Genomic DNA, 27,306 nt, shown 5'->3' with positions numbered 1-27,306 from the left:
GCAGTCTTTGTCGTGGTCTTTAGAAGTAGTACCTTGGCTTTTAGCACAGATGTGTCAGAGAAATTGATAATGTTGTAGATATTAATCATACGAACCAGCTTGAATTTAACTATATGGCTAAATGTGTATCAGGTCGCTTATCATCCAAGAATCTCCTGTGCTTTATTTTGTTACTGTAATGTCCCCTGATAATTACATTTTTTGGTAATTTTACTATTTTCATCCTAATGAAAAGTATGTTAATTTCAATATATTCTAATATTTAATTCTACCATTTCTTCAGTATTGTTTGATATGCTCATAGGCATATGGTCCCTAAGGAATATTTTCTCAATAAAGTAACTTTTGTGTCTAAAATAGTTATTTACAAAATATTCTTTGGCTGTTTCAGAAGTTAACTTTATTTTATCTTAGTGATTGTAAATAACTAAGCTCACCTCTTTGGAGTGGAAACAATCCTTTTTCAGACAGGAGAAATAAAAGCAATGATTGAAGGTAGCTGTAGGGGATAAGATGGAAGCAGGCAGGCAAAATATATTGTGTATAATAATCTAAGCAGGCAAACACACAGATAAATACTCACGTTATTTGCATAAGGAATTCAGCCCACATTTAGTGGTGGGGCTATCATTTGCTGTTATTATACTAGTGTTTTATAGGAGACTAGAATTGTCCCTTCAGTGGTATTTCTGTGAGTTTTCATAAAGTATAGATCCACCTCTCATCTCTTACATCAGTTGTGATTTTTTGTGATAAAAGAATACATGCAATAAATTCTTCCTTGAGTTTATTTAAAGAAAAGATTGCATCTCCAAATAAATTTTGAGGCTATTTTATGCCAAATAATAAATACTGGGAAATAGGTAGAATCCTTTTATTAATTACCATAGCTGGTATAAATCTTTAATGTAAATGGGTAGTCAGAATTTATAAAATGAGAGAATTTTATTTACTTGTGATTTCTATCCTGCCTACGTGGAAAAGGCTCTTATACTTAAGTAAATAATATTTAACGAGCCTACTTCCCTTTTTGCCTAAAATTCTGCAGGACTTATTTCCAAAGTCAGGGTTCAATCAGCAACAATTAGTTCATTTCTGGAGAATAGTAACATTGACATCCTTTACTCCTCTGAGATTGTTACAGTCTATTTTTATCCACAACTATTCTATTATTCTTAATTATAGAAGGTATTTTCATAAATAAATAGGGCCACAATTCAAAATATATTTTTAGTGTTGATTTATGATTGTGTATATTGTTCCACTTGATTTTAACTATTTTGCATAGTGTTTGGGTCAGAATGGTGTTTATATAAGAGATAAATGTCTCCACGCTAATGATTCCTAACAGCACACTACAGAAACCTTCCCAGTTATTAATCTTACATCTGACTTATTAATAATACAACTGTTTGGGTGCATCACTGCTGCCTTTAAATCATTTGACCTAAGGTTGTAATTGCTGTAATTACAGTTTAACAGTTTTCTTATCCCGTTTATCGTTCAAATGCTATACATACATTTATTTATTTATATCTATATATAGTAGAATCTATATAGATTACAGATAAGGTATATAGAGGAAATATACCTGTGTATCTGTATACATATAGATGCACACACATATATATGTTCACTTGGTTACCAAAAAAAGCAGCCCTTTCTCTCCCTGTACATCTACACGTACATGCCCCAGAGAGTTCTGTGGGACAGTGTCCTCTCACCAGCTTTTCTGTTCTAACTTCCCCACCCCAACCCTGATTCCTTTTCAAAAGCGAAAATCTACTTCATCCTCTTAACAGCTGACTTCCACTTGAGAGACCAAATAAATATTCCTTTTTCAGATGATTTTATTTCATTCTGCGCTTGAGAATACTTTGTTTTTGGAGAACCATCTTTTGCCTTTACCATCTTAATTCTGCTTATGTAAATCTATTTTCTGTTCCATTGGCCCATTTTCTCTAAAAAACTCTCTATTTTCCCCTTGGATGCCTCCAAACTAAATGCTACCTTTGCAAGTTTGCTGACTACCTTCTGCAAGAATCCAATGCTTCAAATTACTTTTCCCTGTTTCTCTCCAGCCAGTACCGTAAAAAACAGTTCACATTAACTTATAGTTTACAGCCCTGATTAAATCCCTATGAGATAGTCCCATTTTAAAAAGGAATTTCATGGCATATTCCTAATGAATGATATTATATACCTTTCCTCTTAATTCATCTCCTTAAAAAACAAGTTTTATTTATAGTTAAAATAATATGAATTTCAAAAAAATTAAATAAAAATAATCTTGAAATTAATGTTTCCTTGTAATATAGGTGTCACAAATTTAAAATATTATATAATAAGTATAAATACTAGGTTACTTTTATCTATTCAGCAGATATTTACTGAGTAACTACTATGTGCCAGGTTCTAGCAGAATGTGACTATGCTATTCATCCTTTAGCATTCTTTTAAAAATCTGCATGAAATTGATATATGTGTTTTCTTATGTTACAAAGATAATAAAATTAGCAAATTCATTGACTGGGGAATCCTGTGCCTTTCTATTTCAGTCATTTCAGTAAAGAAACTCTACCTTTAAATTCTAAATGAGAAAACAATGAGGCACTTACATTAACATAAATATTTTAATTTTACATGTCTTAAATTTAGATTTACTCAGTAATTATATATTATAATAAAATTATAATCCTATAGCATTTTACCATTTACAAACATATCCCAGTGGTACGTCTCATTAATCTAACCAAGATTTCTGTAATTCAGTTTAAGTAAAAAATAATTAGCCTTCTAAACGTAAATATAAAGAGAACTGTGGTCAATAAAACTGGACTTTGTTCTTTTCTACTGCCAGACATTCATTATTTGACATATACTTGTGATATTTAAGATTGTTCACTATGTAATCCTGGGGGAAAAGGAGATGCTACTGTTTAAAATATGACTGTGGGTTTTTTCTAACGGAAATTTTGAAGCAGATTATTAAATACGTAAAAATTGTACTTAGGCTTATAGACATAGGAAAAAAGTCTGGAGGGCCCTGTCCCAAGCCTTTGGTAGTGGTTACCTTTTAGGGTAAAAATGGCAGGAATCGCGGTAGAGAGATTTTCTCTCTTCTTGTCACTGTACTATATCATATGAACTTTTTCATCGAGCAAATATTATACATGAAATTTTAAATGTTTAAAAAATATAATTACAATTTGCCTTAGCAAGCTTATCTTTATATGTGTAGATACCTGTTTACCTGGTAAACAGAAATTTGCTCAGTGTCCAAAATATGGCCAATAGCATTTCAATACTGAACAGGTACGATTTTCTGAATAACGTTGCTTCTCAGATCAATAAATGATTTCTTTTTTCCATTAACTCTCTCCTCCTAAGGTTATAAAAGTTCAGGCTGGCTGAGAATTCTTGTTTTGGCCTCATGATCATAGTAAAAATATTTGAGCAGACTACTAGTTTTATAATGAAATATAAAACAATATGTAACAACAGTCATATTTTGGAGGAAAAATTGCTTATAACCCCCACTAATCCCATCCTCAGCTATTCTCATTTTTTTACCTAACATGTCTTAAATGGCCCTCAGTACTAGTTCTGTGCTCTGCAGCTTCATTTACATGTCAGCATTTCTCTACTTTTCCAGTAATAATACTTGTGGCTTTCATTCTATTGAGTATCTTTTACGAATGAGAACTCTGTGGAGAATTTTACATACAGTATCTTGTTTAGTTCTTATGACAACAATGAAGGGAAGGAGTTGTTCACAGGTTACAGAAGAGGCAGTGAACCTAAGAGATGAAGTAACTTGAACAAAGCCCTTTGGCCGCCGGGGAGGGCCAGGATCTGAACCCACATCTGTCTACTCCAAGGACAGTACTCTCCTTACTTCCGCGTATTGCTTCCCTCTCCTATCTACATAATTGTCATATTTAATGACTGTGAAATTGCCTATCTTGTGGATATATCTAAAGGCACTAAAACATTTGGTTAGAGATTGGGCGATTCCAGAAATAAATTGGAAGTTGTCTTTTTAGAGGTATGGTAGCCTATGAAGTTTAAGGCTGATGTTGGGTGTTGAAGAGTGACTGTTTGACTTTTGTAATTGTAAACTCTGGGCCAGTATATTCTATGCTGGTAGCAAATAAGTTCATCTCTTCTCTATTATCGAGAAATACAGAGCAAAATTCAGTGCTTCCTACTTCTGAATAGATTTTCTTTCTAATTATGTTGGACTGTTTTACTTTGTTCTCTATAAGCTCTGTAAGGCTTAAGGAAAGAAACAGGTACTATATCTCAGACTTTGTACAAAGTTTCATACTGTTTTAAGTAAACTTTGAAAAAGGTACAAAATCTTCCTTCCTGTATCTTTTATCTTACCAGCTTTTGTAAATGGAAAAACAAATGGAATTTGCATACTTCCTGCTTGTTCTGTGTACACTGTAACTTGGCTTAGGGAAGTGACTGTTTTCAGGATTAGTTTAGAGTTTTAAACATGCAGTTGACATTTTTGATCCTATTACCTACCTTTGTTTCATATCTGTTATAGGTCTGTTCATATAGACCTAAACAGCTCTTAAGAGAAGACATTTAAATACCTTGAATATTATTTAAAACATGAATAATGTTTTAATGCCAGGGAAACAAAGAGTGGATCACAGATAGATTTACTCTTTAAAGTCATAAATTATGAAATTCTCTGAAAAAGTCATTTGTCCATCCTACTTCTCTCTTGCTTTGTGTCCCTGGAGAAGCCACCTAGTCCCTCTCTAGCCAGATTTATTCATCTGTAAAGTAAAGGGGATGAGTTAGGTCAGTGAACTTCAAACATGTATTTTCAATGAACACTTTTTACAAATGCTATGCTAATATACATAAGGGAGTGTATTGTATGTATGTTTGGTATATAAAGATAAATTTATAAAAAGATACATATGTATGGTATATATGAGTAAAAATACATAAACATACATAGAACAGTAAAAGAGCCACTGAGTTAGCATCTTTACCCTCTCCCCCACCGCAACCCAATCCCCATCCTTGCAACGCCTCTAAGGAGCTCTAGGTTCCAAGGACTACTGTTTGAAAGCCACTTAGCTAATAGACCACTATGATCCTTTATAGGTCTACTTTCTATAGGGCTGCCCTACCACTAGAGTCATGTGTATTTTCTCTACCCCTACGTGGTCTGGAATAAATTTGGTGGTAATTAAACTTCCTGGGAAGTTCAAATAACAACAGTTCAAAGACTTGAAAGACTTCAGCATTATGGGACAATTCTCACTTCCGGGAAATCACAGGAGAGTTATAATAGTCAAGATCCTTTCGTTTTCTTTAGCATATTCTTATTTTTTACAAATTTATTCTAAACTTATTTTGGCTGGGAAAATCATCGCTTATTAAATATACAGATAGCTGACCAGTCAGGAATTCAATATGGCAGTTGGTAAAGAAATGCTGAATTAGTATTGAATTCTTCAGAAGAAAGGTTTCTTTAGTTTGGGTATTTTTAAATGGGGCTCTCAAACCACTTTTTCTCTCATGTCTCTGCTGAATAAAGTTCATAGGTAACATTGCCCTGTGAAACACTCTTATCAGCTCCCATGCACTCTGCAGGCTCCACGTGGATAAAACTGGCTGTGATCATGTGTGCAGCAACATTTAGTCCCACCTGGAATCTACTCTTTTCTTACATGGTTTTGGCCCCATCACTGAAACTTGCCTTTCAGCATAGGTCTTTACTGAATAAGCTTGCTTATTAGTCCCTCTGTTAGTCATTTCAATCATGTAGTGAATTTTATTAAATCAGAAGGAATGAGGTCATGAACGTAATCATGGGTACAGGAATGGTTAGTCACGGATCCATCCGACTGCCTCTAGCAAGACTGAGAAAACTAGATTCTAAGCTGAAGCTGAAGAGGCTCAAGGAGATTTTCCTTAGGGAAAGATGCCTGAGAGGGATGTATGAATATTCTGAAGAATCCTAATACTAAACATACAGAATTGTGAAAGCCTGGATAAAGGTAGCAAGAATGAAATCTGGAGGCTGTTAACTAGGCTAGTGAAGACTGTAGTCACAAAGAAAGCACAGTCTTAATTGAAAGCCAACATAGTTTTTTTTAAAGGGGCTTTTCCGGAGATTATCCGGCTTTTCTGGAGATTTTCCAGCTTTTCAAAAGATAAAACAGAGGTTGAAGATGTATTAGAAAATGGATGGCAGAAGTAAAGGATGCTCTAGCCCAAAGTACCAAGTCTCTCCAGGGATCAGGGCCCACAGAAAGCCTGGGGAATCACAGGGGCACAAGATAGTGAGCCTGGATAAGGTACCATTAACTGTAACCAAGGAAATATCACTAATGGGAGGCTATGCCTGTAATATGTCTCAGCTCTCAGATTGCCTTGCTCCATGGTCAAGTTCGGCCTAAACTAGGAAGTCCTTCAGAAGTATGGAGAATAGGGAGAATCCCAGAACCTAGGGATGCGCTTCTTAGCATAACAGGAGAAATAAGAATGATATGTATTTATTATCTACCTTCAACCTTCCGAAGGTCAGTTGACTCTCCTGGGAGCATCCTGGGTGATGGGTGAGGATGTGGATTTGGGGAAAGCTAAGCTAAGCTGATCTTCAGAATAAAAGTGAGAAACAATAAGGGCAAGATTGTGGAAAAGGGCTGAAGGAGCAGCTACAGAAGTAGGAGGGAAGGATAGAGGGGAGGCCAGTATAGAAGAACCGCAGCCCATTTGAATCAGACATCTACCGTTTAGTGCGCAGCCCTGTTTAATCACACTGCCACCTTCTGGCAGAAGCTCCAGTAAAGGACTTGAATGTAGAAGATGCGGTTTTTTGTTTTTTGTTTTTTTCCTCCCCCTCATCTCAGCACTAAGAACTTCTGCCAGAGGATAAAGTCTACTTCAAGTCTTTCCAAGGGAGAGAACAAGAAATGAGAAAACTAGAAACTGAGCGTAGAATATACACACACTGGGATTATAGCTTCCAAAGCTTCCTTCCAGGAAAGGTCCTGATGTTTTACAACCCACACAATTAACGTTTTGTTTATATCTAATACTAATCTCCCTTGCTTAAAATTTAACCCATTTCTTCCTATGGTTTATCAGTGGATATAGCGGTAGTGAATCAATAGATAAGTAGATTTTCCTTTATGATGTTTGAAAACTGCTAGTAAGTGACTTCTTAGTCTTTTTTCATTTTATATTACATTTTGAACTGTAAAAGAGATGGAACGAGTGTGACTTGTTAAAAGAAATGTTTCCTAAAACATAGTTTCAGTATGTAATTGTCCTTCACACAGATGAGCCTTTGTTCCCATTGTGCCTAATTCTCTGTCCTGTTTAAAATACATTCAAGATGAGAAATTCAACTTTTTAAAATTAGTATGTGTGAAGTGTTCATGTGTATATGGAATATGGAAAATAGTAATTCCTCACATCCATGATTTCATTCCATTGCAATGTGGTACAGAATTTATCCTTTGTATTGAGGGATTTATATGATTGAGACTGTTATAGTTAGGAAGAATTATTGCAAAATGTGTCAGCTTTTAGCCAGTAGCATTCTAGCAATGTTTCTTCTGATGTAACTGTATCGTGGAACAGCAGGTAACTGATTGGCAACTGGACCACCATCTTGCTAGGACAGCAGCTCCTCAGTCTACAGTGATAGTCTTAGGAGTGATAGGCAGTGATAGTTAGAAGTGGCAATCCTTGTACTGGTGATAGCTCAGTATTGAGACATACTCTTTGTCAGACATTGGACTTGATGCTCTACACGATTTAGCTCACAATGACTCCATGAGCTAAAATTGAAGTCACACAGTTCATAAATCACAGTGCTGAAGAAAACATGATCTAGTTCCAGATCCCACATTTGTCATTGTTACTATTGTTGTTCTTGTTTTATTTGCTTTTCCCTGCTTTCTCCACTGCTTTGGCAACACATGGTTTGGCCTCGTGGTGTTCAAAAACTTGATCAGCTTATGTCTTTCCTTCCTTCCCTGATTGTTCTATGTTTCTCCTTTTAACCTTGTGCATCTCAAGAGAAAAGAACTTTTTTTATTTGTCTGCCATCCTTCTTGAGATTTGCACACAAGCCTTCCACCATGGACCATAAGGATGGGTGAAGTAGAAAGTGGACTTTAACCCCGCCTTGTTCTCTAGAGATCTAGCTGGTTCCTGATATGGTCACTTTATTGACTCTCTCCCCCAGTCAGACCATAAGTTGAACTGTCTTCTTCCTCTCTGGCATTTGACCAGTGAGTAGAATCATAAAAATCTTTGAAATGAACCAAACCACAGAGAATAACATATAATCTAATTCTTCCCATTCTTGACCCCATTTTGGAAATAGGAAAGTTTTGCTAGTCTTTAACATTTCTAGTCAAATAGGAAAATTGTTAGAAACAATGTCAGTGCTTTTGTGGTGACAGGTTTTGTTGGAGAAATATTTTTTCAAAACTCAAACCTGAAGTTTGAGATCAAATAGCCAAAACTTATTCCATCCATTAAATGGGTGAAAGCAGTTCTAGTTATAATTTGTATGGGAGTTAAATGTAATTCTTAAATTTATGTCTGTGAAGTTAGCTCATACTATGGTAATTCTGTTGTAACTTCTCAAAAAATTGGACTGGATGAATATGCATGAAGAGATGTGGAGGTTGAGGCCTCAGCATTCTCTTGAAGGAAATTCAAGACATCGCTTTGACCGGAGTCCTCAGATAACTGGACTCTGATCGTTCTATTTTTTTTTTTAAAGTCACCTACCTAATTAAGTTGCTAAAATTCATGCCTTGAAATTCTCACTTTACTTCTCTCTGTTCTCCCAATGGAGGCTTCACAGAAGTAAAAATAACTGTAATTGCTGCTTTCTGAGTGCTTACCCTGTACAGGTACCAGGCCGTGCATTTGACAAGAATTAGCCCATCAAGTCCTCATCATAAATCCTCTGAGTCACCCATTCTTATTATTCCTCATTTGATAGACTAGTGAAGTAAACTCACTTACCCAAGATTGTATGGCAAATAAGAGAATTTCATGAATTCACATGGCTTTTTAAAATGATTAAATGTTACATTTAGCAACTTACCATGTCACATGGGTTAATTAACTTAAAATTCTTAGCACAGTAGTTGATTCCTTGTGAGTGCCAGGAAATGTTAGCTTATATTATGCATTTTTCAAGTTTGTACATTAGTGAAAATTTTTAAATAATCAAGAATTATTTCACACACACATATATATATATATATATATAAATGTGAAACTGATTCAGTCTATAAGGGCTTATTTTCCATAAGGCGGGCTTGTTTTCCATAAGGCAGTCTTCTTGGACACCAAACTTTTCTACAAAGCTAGGTGTTCTGGGTAAATCACATTAACACTGTGATTGAAAGAAGACATACTTCTATTCAGGTGGATCAGAGAAGTAAACCACATAGAGAAAGTGGCAGAATAAGAAGTGATCAACTGAAAGCTAAAATGCCTCTGATTTGGTTATTTAACAGTTGCTCAGAACCCCCTAGGGAGGCAGTCCTAGGCGGGGGTTTAATCTGAAAGAAGGGGCTGGGAGGCTGGACTTTATCCATAGATGCATCCGTGTAAAGACTTTCTAACCCTCCTACTTGGGATTGCCTGGTGGTTCAGCCTTACTGTATCTCCCTGCCAGGCCTTCCCTACCTTTCCAGATCCCCTCCTCCTTTTATCCTTACTGCATCCTGGGTTGTATAATTCACAGATTGTTATCTCTGTAGCCTGAGTCTCATCCTCCTTAGCAGACCCCAGACTGGGTAGGACTTCGCTTTAATTGACCCTGACATCCTAGTTCAGCAAAAAGGGCTTAAGCCTCTTTCACCTTCTGTTTCTAGAAAGACAGCAGGCAAAAAATGGGATCTGGATGGAAGGTCTGTTCCTGTGGCCCAAAGTATTGCTTCAGGATAAGCCGAAAAGCATAGAGGCTAGAAATATAATGAATGCAGTGGTTCAGTAAGCACAACCAGTTAGCATTCCATTGTCTCTGATGTCCACTTATTTTACTATGAGTAGTTACCAATAAAAATGTGTAAAAGAATTACTTTATCGTGATTAACAACTTTGGGGGAAAGATTGGGCCATAAAGATTCCCTGAATCTGTGCTTGGGAAAAATAATCCCTATTGTTTTTCTGAGTCCTGTTGTTTAAATTGTGTCTAATTATATATGAATCAGTAATTGTTTCTATGGTAATCTAAAACACAAAAACATAAAACAGGCTGTTAGCAAACATGACTTTATAAAGGTGTTATTATAATTGGGAAAATGATTTTACATATATAGGTGTGAAATTATACCCTGACCTGGAAATATATGTGAAATTTGTCCTTAATTGTAAGGTCTTATGTAAACAGCAAAAGAATTAGTCCCCATTGTTTAAAACCAAAATGGCTAATCATTTTCATCTGTGGTCAGCTAGCAGTAGCCACATGGAATAAAGTATGGGGTGCTGCACTGGGACTTAGAGAAAAACAGTGCTACCATCAGTTAGTGATGTCCACCAGAGAAGAGAAGACAAGTGTCATGTGACTACTTGCCATTTAAGTGTCCCTGGTGGTCTCATAATATAATTCTTGATATCTAAACTCTGCCATGAAATGTGCATACAAATAAAGTTGTGGGAAAAGTAGGATTTATACATACATACACATATATGTGTATACTTTTTAGAAATGTTTGACATGTTTTTAGTAATTTATCACCTATGAAGAATATGTGTGCAAATCAGAAACCATAAAAACTCTTTTGGGTTATTGAAAACCAAAGAAAGGAAGATAAGTCATTCTCATTATCAGTGGCCACCCTTGTAGTCACCATCCAGATTAAAAACAATGCTACCAACAGCCCTAAAGCCACCTTTGTGTCCCATTCAGCTACTGGCCACCTACACCAAGTATAACAACTATCTGAATTTTAAAAATCACAGAAAAATACTATTTTCTACTCTTGAATTTTATATAAAAGGAGTAATACAGTTTGTAATATTTTGTAGCTGATTGTTTTTTTTTCCTGGCAAATTGATGTTCAAGAGTTTATCCCGTGTTGATGTAGTTGTATATAGTTCATTCATGCTTACTAGTGTATAGTTCATTAAGCAATTTGTTTGAAATATAAATCCAGGGTAAAAATTATTTATGCTAATGGTTTAGATCATATTTGGTGTATTGGACAATATGAGCAATTAAAACTGTTGTCAATTTACAGTAATCCTTTGAATATAGTTTAATGTACAAACTCTGCTTAGATTTTTGTTTGCTTACATTCAGCCTCAATGGACTTTTTTTGGGAAGCCTCCCTAGACCTCCCCAGTCAGAATTAAAACTCCCTTCTCTGTGTTCTCTTGAGACCTGGTACATTTCTCTGTCACAGCTCTAGAAGTGTTGCAACAATTGTCTGCTGCCTCGCCTGCTTCTCCTCTGGGACTGTGAGTGTGTTGGAGGGGGTAGACTGGGTTTATCCATCTTTGTACTTGTGTGCCCAGCGCAGTGTCTGTTACGTCAGCAGTATCCAACATCTGTCTGTTGCTTGAAGAGAGAACGGGGAGTTGTTCTACATCACAAAGAAAATGTTCCAATCTGCTTTTATTTTTTATTTTTTAATTTTTAAAAAATTTTCTTTTTTTTTGAAGTACAGTCAGTTATAATGTGTCAATTTCTGGTGTGCAGCACAATGTCCCAGTCATGCATATACATACATATATTTGTTTTCATATTCTTTTTCATTAAAGGTTATTACAAGATATTGAATATAGTTCCCTATGCTATACAGAAGAAACTTTTTTTTTAAATCTATTTTTATATATAGTGGCTAACATTTGCAAATCTCAAACTGTCAAATTTATCCCTTCCCACCTCCTTTCTTTGGTAATCATAAGATTATTTACTATGTCTGTGAGTCTGTTTCTGTTTTGTAGATGAGTTCATAGTGTCCGTTTTTTTCTTTTTTTTTTTAGATTTCACATACGAGTGATATCATACAGTATTTTTCTTTCTCTTTCTGGCTTACTTCACTTAGAATGATGATCTCTAGGTCCATCCATGTTGTTGCAAATGGCATTATTTTATTCTTTTTATGGTTGAGTAGTATTCCATTGTATAAATATACCTCTTTATCTAGTCATCTATCAATGGACATTTAGGTTGATTCCATGTTTTGGCTATTATACATAGTGCTACTATGAACATTGTGGTGCATGTATCTTTTTGAATTAGAATTCTCTTTGGATATATACCTGGAAGTGGGATTGCTGGGTCTTATGGTAAGTCTAGTTTTAGTTTTTTGAGGAATCTCTATACTGTTTTCCACAGTGGCTGCACCAAACTACGTTCCCACCAGCAGCGTAGGAAGGTTCCCTTTTATCCACACCATCTCCAGCATTTATCGTTTGTGGACTTTTGAATGATGGCCATTCTGACTGGTGTGAGGTGATCCCTCATTGTAGTTGTGATTTGCATTTCTCTGATAATTAGTGATACTGAGCATTTTTCATGTGCCTCTTGGCCATTTGTATGTCTTCATTGGAGAACTGTGTGTTTAGATCTTCTGCCCATTTTTGGATTGGGTTGTTTGTTTTTTGGTTATTAAGTTGTATGAGCTGTTTATATATTCTGGAAATTAAGCCTTTGTCACTCGTATCAGTTACTGATCATTTTCTCCTATTCCATAGGTTGTCATTTTATTTTTCATTTTCTTTTGATAAATGGCACTCTGCTAGGGACTGTACTGAGTGAGCACTGTAAAGACAGAATTTACTCTCTGTGGCAAGGAATTGTAAAGTATCAGATCAGGGAGAACTTTTGCCTGTTTCCTGTGGCTTTCACCCTTAGTTTACCAACTTCACTGATAATTCTGGTCTCAAAACTTCTCATCCTCTCATGAGTCTCCAATCCTAGAATCTATGCTTCCCAGTTTTCCTCAGCCTTTTCTCCTTGCCCGAGTGACTCATCTCAGTACTGTCAGCTAGTCATGAACAGAAGTGCTGATGTGTGATGCCTGCATTCATTGCCCAGATGACATGGCTGATCTAACTCCATCAATGTGGTGGTCTCCCAGTTGAGAGATCTGCTGGGAGAAGTACCAAGACCCCCGCTTCGGGCTTACTCCAACTTCACTCTCAGCGTTTTGAAGCCAAGCACAGCTGTCGCATTAGACAGATCCCATAGCTGGGATGCTGAATCTGAGAGCCAAGCATGACCTAGAGTCCTAACAAACGGAGTTGACCTCTGACCTCCAAAGTCAGGGTTAGCATTCCTGCTCGGAACCTTTCCCACTATTAAGTTGCTTTTAGCTTTACCATACTTCTAGACTGAGATTTTTTTGGAATGCTAAAAAAGCAAGGCTTAATCCTTAGTAATTAAGAAAGTGATTTGCTTTTAGTGTTGTACAAGAACACTTTTTAGCCCCTTGACCATTTGATCTGATTCTATAGCTTAACATGTAGTTTTTAAAGTAGAATTTTGTTTCTGTAGCTCTTTTATTAGTTGCAAAATTAAAGGCATATTTTTCATTGCTTCACTTAACAATGTTTATTAAATCAGTTCTGCCCCAGGCACCCTTATGGCTGTTAGAGAGACAATGAAGAAATATTAGCCATCATCACCTTCATAAAATTTCCAATTTAGTGACTTTCTAAAGTATTCCTTTGTAGCAGAGGATTTCTACTTATACATTTTACTGTATCTCTAGGATATTTTTTACTTTCATGATAGGAGATCATTTATAGTTTCAAAGTGGTTCCATTGCTTTCAGAAATCTAGGGGTGAACAGAATGATTTAAAAACCTCTCTACTTGAATTTGGAGTGGGGTACTATGAGATAAATCTGGAATATTTGATTTTTTAACCAAAATATTTTTCTTGGGCTAGAAGGATATTTTCATTCTAAATAAATTGTTTAATCACCTCCTAACAAGGCTCTGTCAGCCAAGTTAAATATTTAAGGTTATTTTATTTAAATAAGCTTTAAAACCAACAGATTTCTTTCTTATTTAGATGAATTTAGCCTTTAATTTTTCAAACGTAAAATATAAACTAGGCAATTTTAACATCTATAGAGAAAGAGAACACAAGAAGGGAACATCAGAAAAATAGCTGGGAAGAAGTGAAGTTTAAACAAAAATAACTCAAATTAACATTTGACATAATTTAACTTATTGCCAAAATGTCTGTCTTCACAGATAATCTCCAAGCGACTTTCGTTTTTATAGGTCCCAGTTAAAGTCTGAAAAATGTTGGAGGGCTCTGTTTCACTAATAAGGGAAATAAACTTTTCCTCTCCCCAAAGACTGCTGCTAGCTTGTTTGCCAACTCTCTGAATAAACTCATTTTACTATTACCATGGTTGAGTGCGGTTTTATTCCTTTATAACATCATGTCTAATCCATCACTATAACTCCATGAATCTAAGTAAGTTTGTTTCATCAAATAGGGATCTAAATAGGAGCTTTGAACTAGCAAAGACCAGTTTCCATGTAGAAAATCAGAAGAAAATGACATTCATGTCCCACTGTAGTTCTGTGTATAGGATTTGTCCATAAGGCTTACAACTGCCACACAAGGGTACCACACAACAATGGAAAACCTGTTTGCCAACAAAATATCAAATTATTATTATCAGACTTTCACAGTGAAGTATGTTATTACACGATTCCCAGTGATACATCTGGACTACTGGTATTTTTGTGCAATTATAACAGCTCCGGCTCTATATTACTAGTTTTGAACTCAGTCTGACATCAAAACTTACCTCGGTTAGTAAATCCTAACACTTCAGTACATATTGTGGGCAAGTCCATAAATAGCATCTATAGTCAGAAAACTATAAGATTGTGTTTATAAATTTTATAAAGTTTATTTTTAAGATTGAAATTGAATTACAAATTAATTTCTCACTTGAATCTCCTACTTCTTCCAGCATTATGCCTTTGTCATCCCTTCTAAGTAACTAGCTTTTGAATTTTTTTTTTCACTTCCGGTTTTGTTCTGTTGGTGATTTGACTTTCTTTTTAAACGGCTGGTAATTTCATGTATAAAGTACAGAGGTTCATTGTTTTAAATTTCACACATGGGTCATTTCCTAATGGTCAAAAATTGCCTAAATTTCTAATACATAAATTAGAGTGTTAGATAATTTACTTCAATAAACTGGATAATTTGTTCAAAGTACCAAACGTGTTTGCTTCCATAATTCATGCCATTTGTGTGTTATTGAATGTATACACAATAGATGGGTGAAGTATGAATATGGACCTACACATACAAACTTTTATTTAAATATTTATTTTACATTTATTAAAATATTTAAATTACCAAATTCCTTTCATGCCAGTCGCTCTAGGCAGCTCATGTCCACTCAGTTGCTTCCTAGATATTGTGTAGGTGTAACCAACCCAGTAAATTTCAAATTCACATAAAGAAGCTCTAGCCCTCAAAGTAAGACTTAATTGGATACCAAATGAAAACCTTAGTGTCTTCTGAAATATTTATAAATAAAAGTTGCTTTAAAGTCTTCTTTGACTTCCTGTATTCTTTAGTGCCCAAATTGGAATGTCAACCTGTTTGAAGAAGAGAAAAAAAAACCTCTCAGGACAATCTTTTTAAGTGGGTGACAGTCCGTTCTGGCTAAGATGGAGTACATTCAGGTAGTCAGATAAAAGAAAAGGTAGTTGGGGGAGGGTATATAGGTCAGTGGTAGACTGTGTGTTTAGCATGCACTAGGTCCTTGGTTCAGTCCCTAGTACCTCCATTAAAAAAAATAATTAATTAAACAAATAAATAAACCTAACTACCTCCCCCCTAAACAAACAAATCCAAAGTATTTGTTTCTTAAGACCCTAGGAAAATGCAAAAATGTAGAAAAAAAGAAAAGGAAAGGTAGTGCTTTGCATCTCAACCCATGTTGGAACTTGAGATTTCCTATAAAGTTTGTTGAGAAAGGAAGTTAAATCCATTAAAACTTCTATAGAATTCAATCTCAATTCTGGTGATTTCTGCGTTAGTATAGCATCCTGAATAAATTCATTTGTACTGGTGGGGAGAAATAAATGTTCCTTGTAATATAAGAGTTGTAAGTAAGAGAAATAAGAGTTGTGAGTAAGAGGAATAAGAGTTAGAAAATAAGGGGTGGTCCCTCAAAATAATTCTGATGACTTAAGAGAGATTTGAAGAGGGATTCTGAGTAACTCTGAGTTGCTTTTACTAGTAGGTGGGTAGGTGGAAACTTATGCTGCATGTAAAGAGATTTAATCTGGAATCTTGGTGAGAAAGTCAGTTCTTTTTTCTTAGTTATCTAAGAAAACCTTTTACCATTTTACAGAGAGAAATCAAAAGCACTTAGAAAGTTTGATGTAGCCTGTTTAAGCTTTCTGCACTAGGAGTAGGCCAGATGGTCAAGTTCCGTATGGCTTTATAGATACTCTTTTTTGTTCCATGTGAAAATTAATGGCTAGTTTTAAACCTTGAGATCACTTTGATGTCAGACCTTATTTGTTTGACTACATTCAAAGTATTTCTATTGCTTTAGACCCTAGGAAAACACAGAATGGGGCATCACAGAGCTGAGCTCGGAGGCGGTTTGAAAAGTGCCAACAATAGGTACTGGAGAGATGGGGAGGGTCCTGAAGTCAGGTCAAGTTTGAAACTAGGCTGCTCCACTTACAAGCTGGGTGATCTTGGACAAAGGGAAAAACTGTCCCTGGAGTTCCTAGAAAGGTTAAATGAAAGAATACATGGAAAGTGCTTGCTTGCACAATGCTGGCCACACAGCAAACCATATAAGTGTTTGCCAGTTTATCATTATTAGGAGGGAAAAGACTCCTCATAGTATTTTCTTGTTTATGTTTCTATGTTAGTTTTGACGCAGGTCATTCTTTGATACAAGTTATTGCTTTGAAGATGTAAGAATTTTAGCCGTTTAACAAAGTGGTATATGATATGACAAGTACATGATCTTTCACAAGTGAAATGATAATGGAAGTTTTACTGAAAAAAATCATAAAAGCTCTGGGTAAAATCTAATTATTTTTTGAAGACTAGTAAGTGTGAATCTTGGCTTGATATAAACTTATTATTCTATTAAATAAATTTACATGAATATGGAATACCTCAGCTTCACTTCTAGTTAAATCTAGACTGAAACTTTCTTTGACATAGCCCTCTTAAAAATATGTTATTTTCTAAATATTATAGTATTTAGAAATACATTGCTTTGTTCTGTTCCTAGACACATATAAATTACATTTTAATAGTAGCTTACAGTGATGCCACAAAAGGATAAGAGATATAAAGTGCTCTTTTATAAAAAAAATAGTTCAACAAGACTTTTTGTTTAGGACAGTTTTCTATAGGTTTGTATACATTTCTTTTTCATTTCTTTTTCTTGTTAGTGGAGGCACTGAGTATTGAATTCAGGACCTCATGCGTGCTAAGCATGTGCTCTACCACTGAGCTATAACCCCCAACCCCCACCCCATGTATTTCTAAATAGACAAATACGTATTTGGTCTCTTCTTTGTGCTAGGCCCTGGGGATACATTGGTGCCTCCCTCCCTTCGTGGAGCTTATTGAATAAAAGTGATTAAAATAAATTGAATAAAATGATTCCCAATATGGTAAGTGCAGTGAAAGGAGTACTACACAAAGGACTGAATTAACGTGTGCATGCACGTGTATGTGTATGTGTGTGTGTGTATGTGTGTGTGTACATGTATGTATGTGTCCTGGAGATGTACTTTAGTTTGCTGGTCAGGGAGGCTGAGGACTGAAGGAACCAGTCAAGCACAACTTGGCAAGAAGAGAATTATAGCCAGTACAAAACCCTTGAATATCCAACTATATGAAGAGCAGGAAAAAGGCCATCTTTTTCAATTATTTTTAAGAGAAAAGAAATTAAGAGAATGATCTTGAAAGACCCTGCATTTATATGACCCTCACATTCAGATTTCCAGTGAAAGTTGGAAATCTTAAAATGATGAGTTTCCCCACTCTCAAACCTTGGTGTTGGTTTTCTGCATGAACCTGAGCCCATCCTCTGGTGCTAGAATGTTCCTAAGAGTCCTGGTGGGCCGAGGACAGAGAAACTGAACTTCACCTAGGGATGGAAGGAAAGCCTTCTGGAGTAAAAGTGCCCCCTGGATTCTATGCAGCTGCAGTTTTCCTCTTAATGAAAAGTTTAAGAGCCTCCTAAGGGTTGACTTGCTAGAATTGAAAAACATTCTTATTAGGCTTTAAGATTTTCATTGATTGTCAATGCCTCTCTCAGCCCAGGGAAATACAAAAATTCAAGAAATCACTAAGAACTACTTAGCTCTGTGATCATACTTAAAGCATAACACTAGCATCTGTGTTTCCTCCTGGTCAATTTACCGCTATTTTAGGTAACAAGTCGCCCACTAGGCAACCCATGTTGAATTTTCTCTTGCTGTGAGTACATAGATTTCATTGTTCTGATACCTCTATGGGCTAAATTTAAAGTTTGAATTCAAAATGTAATTAGTAAGTGGATATATGTATGAGGGAAAAAAGAATGATTCTAGCAACTGGCTGGAGTAATCTTCCAAAGGATACAATGTTGGTCTTTAGCTGATAAGATGGTGTACTCACCGTGACAATATGAATTCTGACTGGCAAGACTGCTCAGGACATGTGCCATATTCTTTTCCCTGCCACAATTAAGTAGTTCATGAATGGGTTCTCTCAGCTTTAAACATCCAATATACTTTGGACTTCTATTTAACTGAAAACCATCACAAATCATCATCACAGTCATCTTGTGCTCAACCTACCAGTTCTCCAGTACTTTCTGGATTAAAAATAACAAAATAATGACCAAAGCAACAGTAGCAACCAAAAAATAAATTAATTAAGGTTTTCATGTGAAATATATTGCACTCTAATTCTTTTGACAGCTTAATGTTTATTAAAGATAAGGGTATAATTCTTTATTACTCTGTCAACCATAACAGTTTGTTGGTATCTACCATTCGTTGATCATAGTGCATAACAGAGTTTCCCTTTCCCAGATATGTGTAAGTAGAGATGATAAATAATGCAGCTAAGGAGAACTGCTCAAATACAACTCCAAAATGAGCCTGAGAGAGTGGAAGGAATAAATGGAAGGTTGCATCCCAGCATAGCCCCGTGTTCCGTGGACGCTCAGTAATACCTCTTTGCACCATCAACACTTCCCAGAATTAAATTTTACCCAGTTTACTGCTGCCCTGATGGTTTCATTTCTTTTGGTGATGGTTTTGCCTCCATAGAATTCAAATGGTCTTCATCGGGTCTTGACCGCTAATGTTTGTCTTCATTGAAACTGAAATTGTCTTCATTCCTTTGCTCAGAGACTCCTACTTGGAGGCTGAAAGGTCACTTTAAATGTGCACAACATTTGGGAAACCACGTAACGAATTCAAATAAATTCATGCCTATTAAAAGGAGGCTTCTCTTGCTCAAGTTCCAGAGCTTGCATGGAATAAACCAGTTGGCTTTGGTCTGAATATCTTTTAAAAGAAACTTGCTGTGCTTCTCTTTGTGCTCTTGTGACACAAAATGGGAAAATCCTAAATTTTTATTTAATCGTTTTCAGAAAAATATAATTTGTTCAGTGATTGTAATTAAACTCTATTAGAGTTTTTACAGTTGCTACAGCTGTCAACAAATTTAAGAAGTATTTTTTGGTTGCATTATTTAAGGATGTCTTATATTGTCTACCTTTGTTGTAGCAACTCCAGTTTTTAAAATTTGCTCTGCCTATGTGCTTGGGCTATAGGTACAAAAATATATGTACAAGAATGTTCTACAGCAGTTCTTAAAATAGAAGACTAGAAACAGCCTAATTGTTCATCAAAATTCAACAGTTTTGTCCGGCAACAGTGGAATACCTTGTAGTGGTGAGGAAGGTCTCTTATGTACTGGTATGGAGTCATCCGCAGGCAATATTCACTATTATTATTATTATTGTTAATATTTGAAAAGATGGTTCTCAGACTCAGAGGTCTTCTCTTTCAGTAGTTTTCTTTGTGTGTCCCTCAGAGTTTGTTTATGTGAGTGCAAACAATGAAACTATAAATTCTATTCACTCCCCCTTTTTACAAACTAAGAGGCATTCTCTATGTTTTCACTGTCCTTTTTTCTTCTTTTTTTGCCTTTGATGTAGATTGTTTGTGTAAAACAACAGTTGTTTTTCCCTTGACAATGTGTTGGTTCATGAAGAGGCTTCTGGCTCTTTTTTGGAAGGAGATGTATTGAAATGTAATTCACATACCATATTATTCACTCATTGAAAGCATACAATTAATCAATTTGTAATATATTCACACAGTTGTACAGCCATACCATGATCAGTTTTAGTATATTTTATCACCCTAGAAGCAACCCAGTACCCTGTAGCTATCCCCCTCCAAGGCCCACATAGCCTGCCCCACTCCTGACCCTCGTCAGCTGTTAATCGAGTTTTTGGCTCTATAGATTTGCCCGTTCTGAATATTTCATTGACACAGAATCATGTAATATGTAGTCTTTCATGACTGGCTTCTTTCACTTAGCACAACATTTTCAAGGTTCATTTATGTTGTTGTGTGTATCAAAGTATTTCATTCCTTTTTATGGACAAATAATATTCCATTGTATAGATGTACCACATTTAATTTATCTGTTCATCAATTGATAGACGTTTGGGTTGTTTTCACCTTTGGGTTATCATAATGCTGCTATGAATATTTATGCAGAAACTTTCATGTGGGCAAATGTTTTTACTTTCCATGGGTATGTACCTAGTAGAAGAGTTGCTGGGTCCAATGGTACATTTGTGTTTAACTTTTTTTTTAACTGTTTTCCAAATTGGCTATATTCTCACTCTTTTTTACAGCAGAAAGTTCTTCTGTTGAATAATTGCACCATTATTAATTTAGTCTGAGTGTATTTTTCAATGAAAAAGTCAAGGTGCAATGTTTCCATTTATGTAAATATACAAAGACTTTCCACACACATGAAGATGTGTTCACCTGCTGGTGTATTTCTGCACGTGCGCTCCAGGCAATGATAATTGCTGCTAGTTTGGAGAAGAGGTAGCTATAGGCTTGGGAATTTGACTTGGAAGGGGGTTAAGGACTCACTATTTTGACTTAGGGGGATTTTTACTATGTGCACTAATTCATTTTTCAAATGCAAATGTGATTCATTAATTAAAAAAAATATATGTATTTTCTGGTCACATTCTGACAGATGTTGGTTAGGACAGAGGTTTTTTCATCTGGGCTTGGCATCAGTCATCCTGCACTATGAAGTGTCAGTGCTACACGACCTGTCTCTTTGCCGTCTGCTCAGTCTGATGTCAGTTTTAGTCATTAGGGCAAAAATACAACGTCTGCTGTTCTATCTTTAGGGGTCATGGTATCATTTCAAAAATTAGGCATTATTTAGCTCTTACTCAGAAGTAATGTCTCCCAAATGTTTTATACAGCCCAGTCCATATCAAAGGCAAAAAATAAAAAAAAGCTAGGGTCTGGGTGAATTCTGGGGTTGAGAGACAAGAGGAGGGTAGCTGAAGTATCCACGACAGGTGCAGCGGGTGCTGACAGGCAGGGCTGGTCAGTGCGGAGCCCTTCACAGTTTCTGTACTGTCGGTCCAAGTTCTGTGCATTGGTGACTGAAGAGGGAACCCTTACTTGCTCCCTGCACGGCAGCCATCACGGAGCTCGGAAGCGGCTCTGTGTTTGCTTTTCACTGTGCTTGAAAATCCGCTTTTTTAATGTGAGTTTTTCTTTTTTTTTTTTGGAGACAGAACTTATAGTGGTTTTTTTTCCCCTCTGTTTAATCTACTGGTGCTTAAATACACCAGTGGATTCTGATTTCTGCTTTTGGTTAAATTAGCTTGCCTTATTAAATGACAGAAACATGCCTGCATTCATTTGCTCGTTGATTTGTTCATTGTTGCATTCACTCATTTATTCCTTAAGCATTTATTTGTTCTGCACTGCTCAGACCACTCCTCCATGAGCGAAGGTTCCTTCTATGGTGCTGGGAGGGCGTGATTTGCAGCTGGAGAAGAATAATTTAGCATCCTTTAACAATCAAAATCCTTAATCCTTTTTTTTCAACATATATTAAGCAAACATGATTTTGAAAACTACCTGACTTTGGTTCACTTAGTTCTTCTATCAAATAAAAAAAGATCCTGGCAGCAATCAATACAAATTAGTTTAAAAATACATCAAGAAAGATATAGAGAAGAGATTCCATAAACATTCAACCTGTAGGAATAATGTAAAATAATTTGATTTTATCAGAAATTTATAAAACGGATGTCCCTTAGAGCTAAAAAGCCTGTTTTTTCAGAGAAATAAAACCATGGGTGAAGAAATGAATACATTGTGCTTCAGTCATTGTCTCCATCCTGATGTGGGAATGAGGAATATGCTATGTGTTGTGCAACTGTGTTTGGGGTGGAAAGGGGTTGAGTGATGGAATTAACAAAGATGCCACCAGAACAAGTATTCCATCCAACTAACTTCCTATTAACAATTTATTCCTGAAGAATTCATTTATGAAGATGATTGTAACTAAAAAGAAGTCTTATATTTCATTTTATTTAAAAAATGCATTTATCACATTTATTCCTAGCAAATCATGATACACTTTCCCTTTGGCAGGACTATTGTTTATTTTTAGATAAGAAGATACTGATTAATCACAGCAGTTTTTCAGAAATAAGTAGGGATTTTCCTGCCATGAGGCAACTAGTAAGTAATTCATTTACCAAATGTTAACAGAGCTAACAAAGAATTTTGTATCATAAAAACCTCACAGTTGCCGATTTTTCTCTCTCCTATAAAAAAAAAAAGCAAGATTCTTTGACATTTTATGTGTAACATGACAAGAGAATGTAACCGTACTGTTGATCATGATCTAATTGCAACAACTAAATACACCAGTAGATTCCTATGGCTGTAGCTGAGCTGGTACTGTTATGCCCATTGTTACACTAGGAGCCCAGGCACCCAGTGAAGCAACTGATGGAGAGTTTACCCAGGATCACTGTGTATTTGTTTATTTCTGAGTCTCTTTCTATCCATCCATACTGTCACTTCTCCATTTACACTTCGGATGACGTTGAGTAGTCCTATTAAGTCATCGTTCAGTTATTAGAACGTGGGGTTGATAAGGCGTCTGTGTAAGGGACACAAGGATGTCTGGTTAGTCCGGCTGAGGCTTGCAGAGGAAGAGTCACCCATGTACTGTCCCTGCACTCTGTGTGGTGGAGTAAGAACTCCAAGCCAGGCTGCTGGACACCCAAGCCTACACCCTTGACCTCTGTCCCTCTAAAAGCTTGCCTTATGGGAAACTGCCTTAGTATAACTGTTTAAAATAAGGCATAGCACAGTTGTGGCTTGCCCCCAAGTTGAATATGAAATGAATAATATTTCACTGATTCTAACCATGTTCTGTTGTTGAGGACACCTTTACAGTTTACCCAATTAGGAAAGCAGTACTAATTTGAAAATTCTTGCCATACAATCTGCAAAATATTTAGGATCAAGGCACAGTAACCCCTACATATTATCTTTTTTAAAATAAGTGTTATAAAAGCAATTCATGTGCACTCTAGGATCTTTTAAAAATATAGAAAAATACAAATACAAATTACTTACCTCACCACTCCTCAAAATGACTACTGTGAACTCTTAGGTATTTTCTTCCAACCTTTTTCTAAGTAAATATGGTACTAATAGCAGTCATATGTTCATGCACTTTTACTTTAGTTTTTTTTAAATTTAACATTTTATCATGAGCATTTTCCCATATCATTTAATATTATTTGGGATAATATTTATATGCATGCATATTCTACCTTAATATATTTTATAATTTAAACATTTACCTGTTGTCAGGCATTTAAGCTGTTTCTAATTTTCCCCAAAGATTAAAGATATCAGCCATTCTGTAAATTTTCTGTTTGCCTATTAGTTGTTTTTCTATTATGGTTGTATAGTTTTTCCTATTGATTAAAAAAGGTTCTTTACATATTAGGTAAGAGTCTTTTCATCTTACATTTATTGTAATTATATATTCCAACTTTAGGGTTTTTTTTTTTTACTTTTGTTTATGGTGTTTTATATAGTCAAATCTATTAATTTATCTTTGTACTGTATTTTTTGAAGTAGATAATATTTTGATACAGTAATACAAGAATATAACTTTTTAAAAATGAATACCTGATGGAGGTGCTTGCAGTTAGAATTATGCTATCCCATAAGATTGGAGATCACTGGTCTAGATCATGTGACCCCAGGAAGGTCTGTATACCAGCTTGCAATTCAGGGATGGAATAGGAACAGAGCAACTTAAGTCTACACCTGAAGATCATATGAACTGGAGTCTCAGAAAAGAAGATAGGCAGAAGGAACTAAGGCAGAAGCCAGGAAAAGAGATGGGGTGGATTTTCAAAGCAACCATGGCAAAGGTGGTGTGATGTGGTCTCCAGAGTGATGCTGAAGGACTTCTAAATTTGCTTCTGCTTAAAATCAGAATTATTCCTAGAGAACAGGGAGGAGCAGAGCAACAGGTGAGGTTCAAGTGACAACACGGTGGGGAGAGCAGGTTGCAGAACCGAGATACAGTTCACCTGTTCAGCAAGTTTCCATTTTCAAGCAAGTTTCTAGTATATAACAGAGGGAATTCTTGATCAATAATGTAGCCTAGGGCTACATTCCATTTTTATTTTAAAAATGTCCATCAATGAAAGGTTGTACAGCAGACTTTATCAATGTAAAAAGCCATTGTATTCAATCCAGGCAAACAACCCAAACCCTGAAAGTGTCCATTGTTGAGGCTCTGGGAAGCTGAGACTCTCTTAGCCTTGTGTGACTGTGGGTGGGGCCCCCTTATTTCTGTTTTACTCAGTAAACTGCTTCTGCATTAAATGATGCCCACAAACATTGAAAATACTAGCCCACCTCCTGAAAATCAGCTCCTTACTCTGCTTCCACAAAAATTCTGCCCAATATTTGTCCTAGTTTTAAGAAGATAACCATCATAGAGATTATATCCTCTAGTGTCCTTACTTAGCTGTTGGTTGAAGGACTTGATTTTTTTCCCATTTTGATCTCATATCAATTAAGGGTAGACTTTGAGCTACATGATAATATATTACAGGAAAAATCAAGTGCAAATTTACCTTTAAAATACAGAATCACATGTCTGCTTACTTAGAGTTCAACTTTGGAAGTATTTGATCATTATTGCAGATTGATTGTTAGTAGGAAGTGGATGAAAACTTCAGCCTTCATTCTAAAGTCTTCTAATTTCTCTGTTGAACAGCCAGTGATTCAAACTAGAGCTACCACCATACACATGTCTAATGTACATATCGTGAGAATAGCTCTTGAAGAGAACAAAGTAGAAAACCCCAAATTTTCACACTTTGAATTGTTTTTGCTTTGTATAACTGTAGAGGGAGAATTAATATTTTTAACTAAAATGGTGAATACATGAACATTAGTTCTTTGCTTTTTCTAGACTTTAACTACATAAATATTTTACTGTAAGAAGGTAAGGTATTTATTTCTACGTTTGTTTCATTACTCATTAAAACTTTATTGAACAAATGCTATGTGCTAATATGACATGAGTTCTGCATAAAAGTAAGGGAAATGATCTGCTCATTTGTCTTTTGTATTTGAGTGAAATATGTAACCTACCACAACATTGCCCTTTAAAGGGACTGTTTACTGTGTGCCTTTTAATAGAGGAGCATTTGCTAATTTAACAAGCATTGCACGACACATGCCATTAATTAGCTCTGTTAGCATGGCCGTGGGATAGATGGTCCTATAAATCAACTGCTTTTACAGTCACTAATTAGCTGACTTAGTTGCATTTATTTCAAATAGACTGTGGTTCCTGTTATGGTCAAATGAGGTCAAGTACACAAAGTAATTTAAAAAGACATAAAATAATGGCGCATGGGTGTATAGGTATGCGGGTATAGGTGGTTTTATAGACAGAATCTGGAATACAGGTATTATGGCTTGTAACTGAAATAATTGTTACAAAACTTAATTGGATTCTCATCCCATAACATAGGCGTATGTGTGCCTGTGTACACACCCACTGTGAGGGAGTATCTATCTACGTGTTTGAATGATAGAAATATTTAATTTGTAGAGTTCTGGCAAAGAAATAAAACAGTCTTGCTTAATGTGGGTAACGATCAGTGTCTGAAACTATGAAAATGATCGTTGTTGACTAATTTGATTGTGGGTTTACTTTTTATTAGTAAGTTGACTTGCATGTAGATCAGGCCTTCCTTTCAAGGAGGAACAAACATGTAGAATCTTCCCATAAATGGTCACTCCTCTCTCAATAAGAGCACTCACATAAAAATTATAGAACTATTAGTCATCATGGTTGAAAATATCACGTAAGGTTAATGTAGTCCCCATCTGGTGATATCTTAAGTCAGATTTATTAAGATCAGAGTTGGTTTTGACCAGGGCTGTGACATTAACCACTATTATTTAATAAGAGATGGGAAGCCTAGTGGATAATTGTCTATTTCTTTTTGGACATTTATGTGTTTTTCTTAAGATAATGAATGAATACAGAATTATCATCATTATTCTGTGGGATTTTCTGTTTGTTTTAAAATAACCTCTGTAATATCAAGCTCATTTTTATTACATAACCTAACCAGACACAGAGCCTACAGGGAAGCAAAACAGAGGTTGAAACATGTTTATTGCCGTTGACTTTTAAAGAAACCTCTGAGGGGTTTGCCTCAATATTTAAAAAGAAAAATGATGGATACCTTTCTGAATAGATGCCATTGTGTGGCTCAAACAAAGCTGACTCTGTTTAAGAGAAATGGATTGTTTTGCCTTTGACCAGTGAGTACTGTCACCTGAACAGAACTCACCAGGGACAATAAAGGATTATCAAAGTGTTAGTAGTTGTTTAAGTGGATATTAGTTATTGTTCCAGCCTTACAGATAATCTAAAACATCTATGTTTGTATGTCTTATCACACACACACACACACACTTGTTTGACTGCATCCCTTTATTCCTTGAAATGCTTTTTTTTGAGAGTCTTGAAATCATCCCTCTGTAACTCCAGAAGGGCCTGGGATCCAGTTGACAGATATTCAGTCTTTGCAACGTGCCTGACTTTGTGCTCTGTACTTAATTCTCACTTTCTCACCCAACCTCCCTGAACCCTGTGTGGCATAGATTGTCTGCAGTTCCAGATGACGAAAACAA

General features: G+C 35.8%; 1 protein-coding gene across 5 annotated transcripts in view; it reads left to right on the top strand.

The window, feature by feature from the left end:
* Window positions 1–27,306, top strand: part of PDE4D (phosphodiesterase 4D) — a 1,348,493-nt gene that overhangs the window by 1,095,787 nt on the left and 225,400 nt on the right. The gene's annotated exons all lie outside the window — the stretch shown is intronic.

Source organism: Camelus bactrianus, chromosome 3 (assembly GCF_048773025.1).
Source record: "Camelus bactrianus isolate YW-2024 breed Bactrian camel chromosome 3, ASM4877302v1, whole genome shotgun sequence".
Lineage (NCBI taxonomy): Eukaryota > Metazoa > Chordata > Mammalia > Artiodactyla > Camelidae > Camelus > Camelus bactrianus.
The sequence above is the reverse complement of the archived record's forward strand: the minus strand, read 5'-3'. Positions and strand labels throughout refer to the sequence as shown.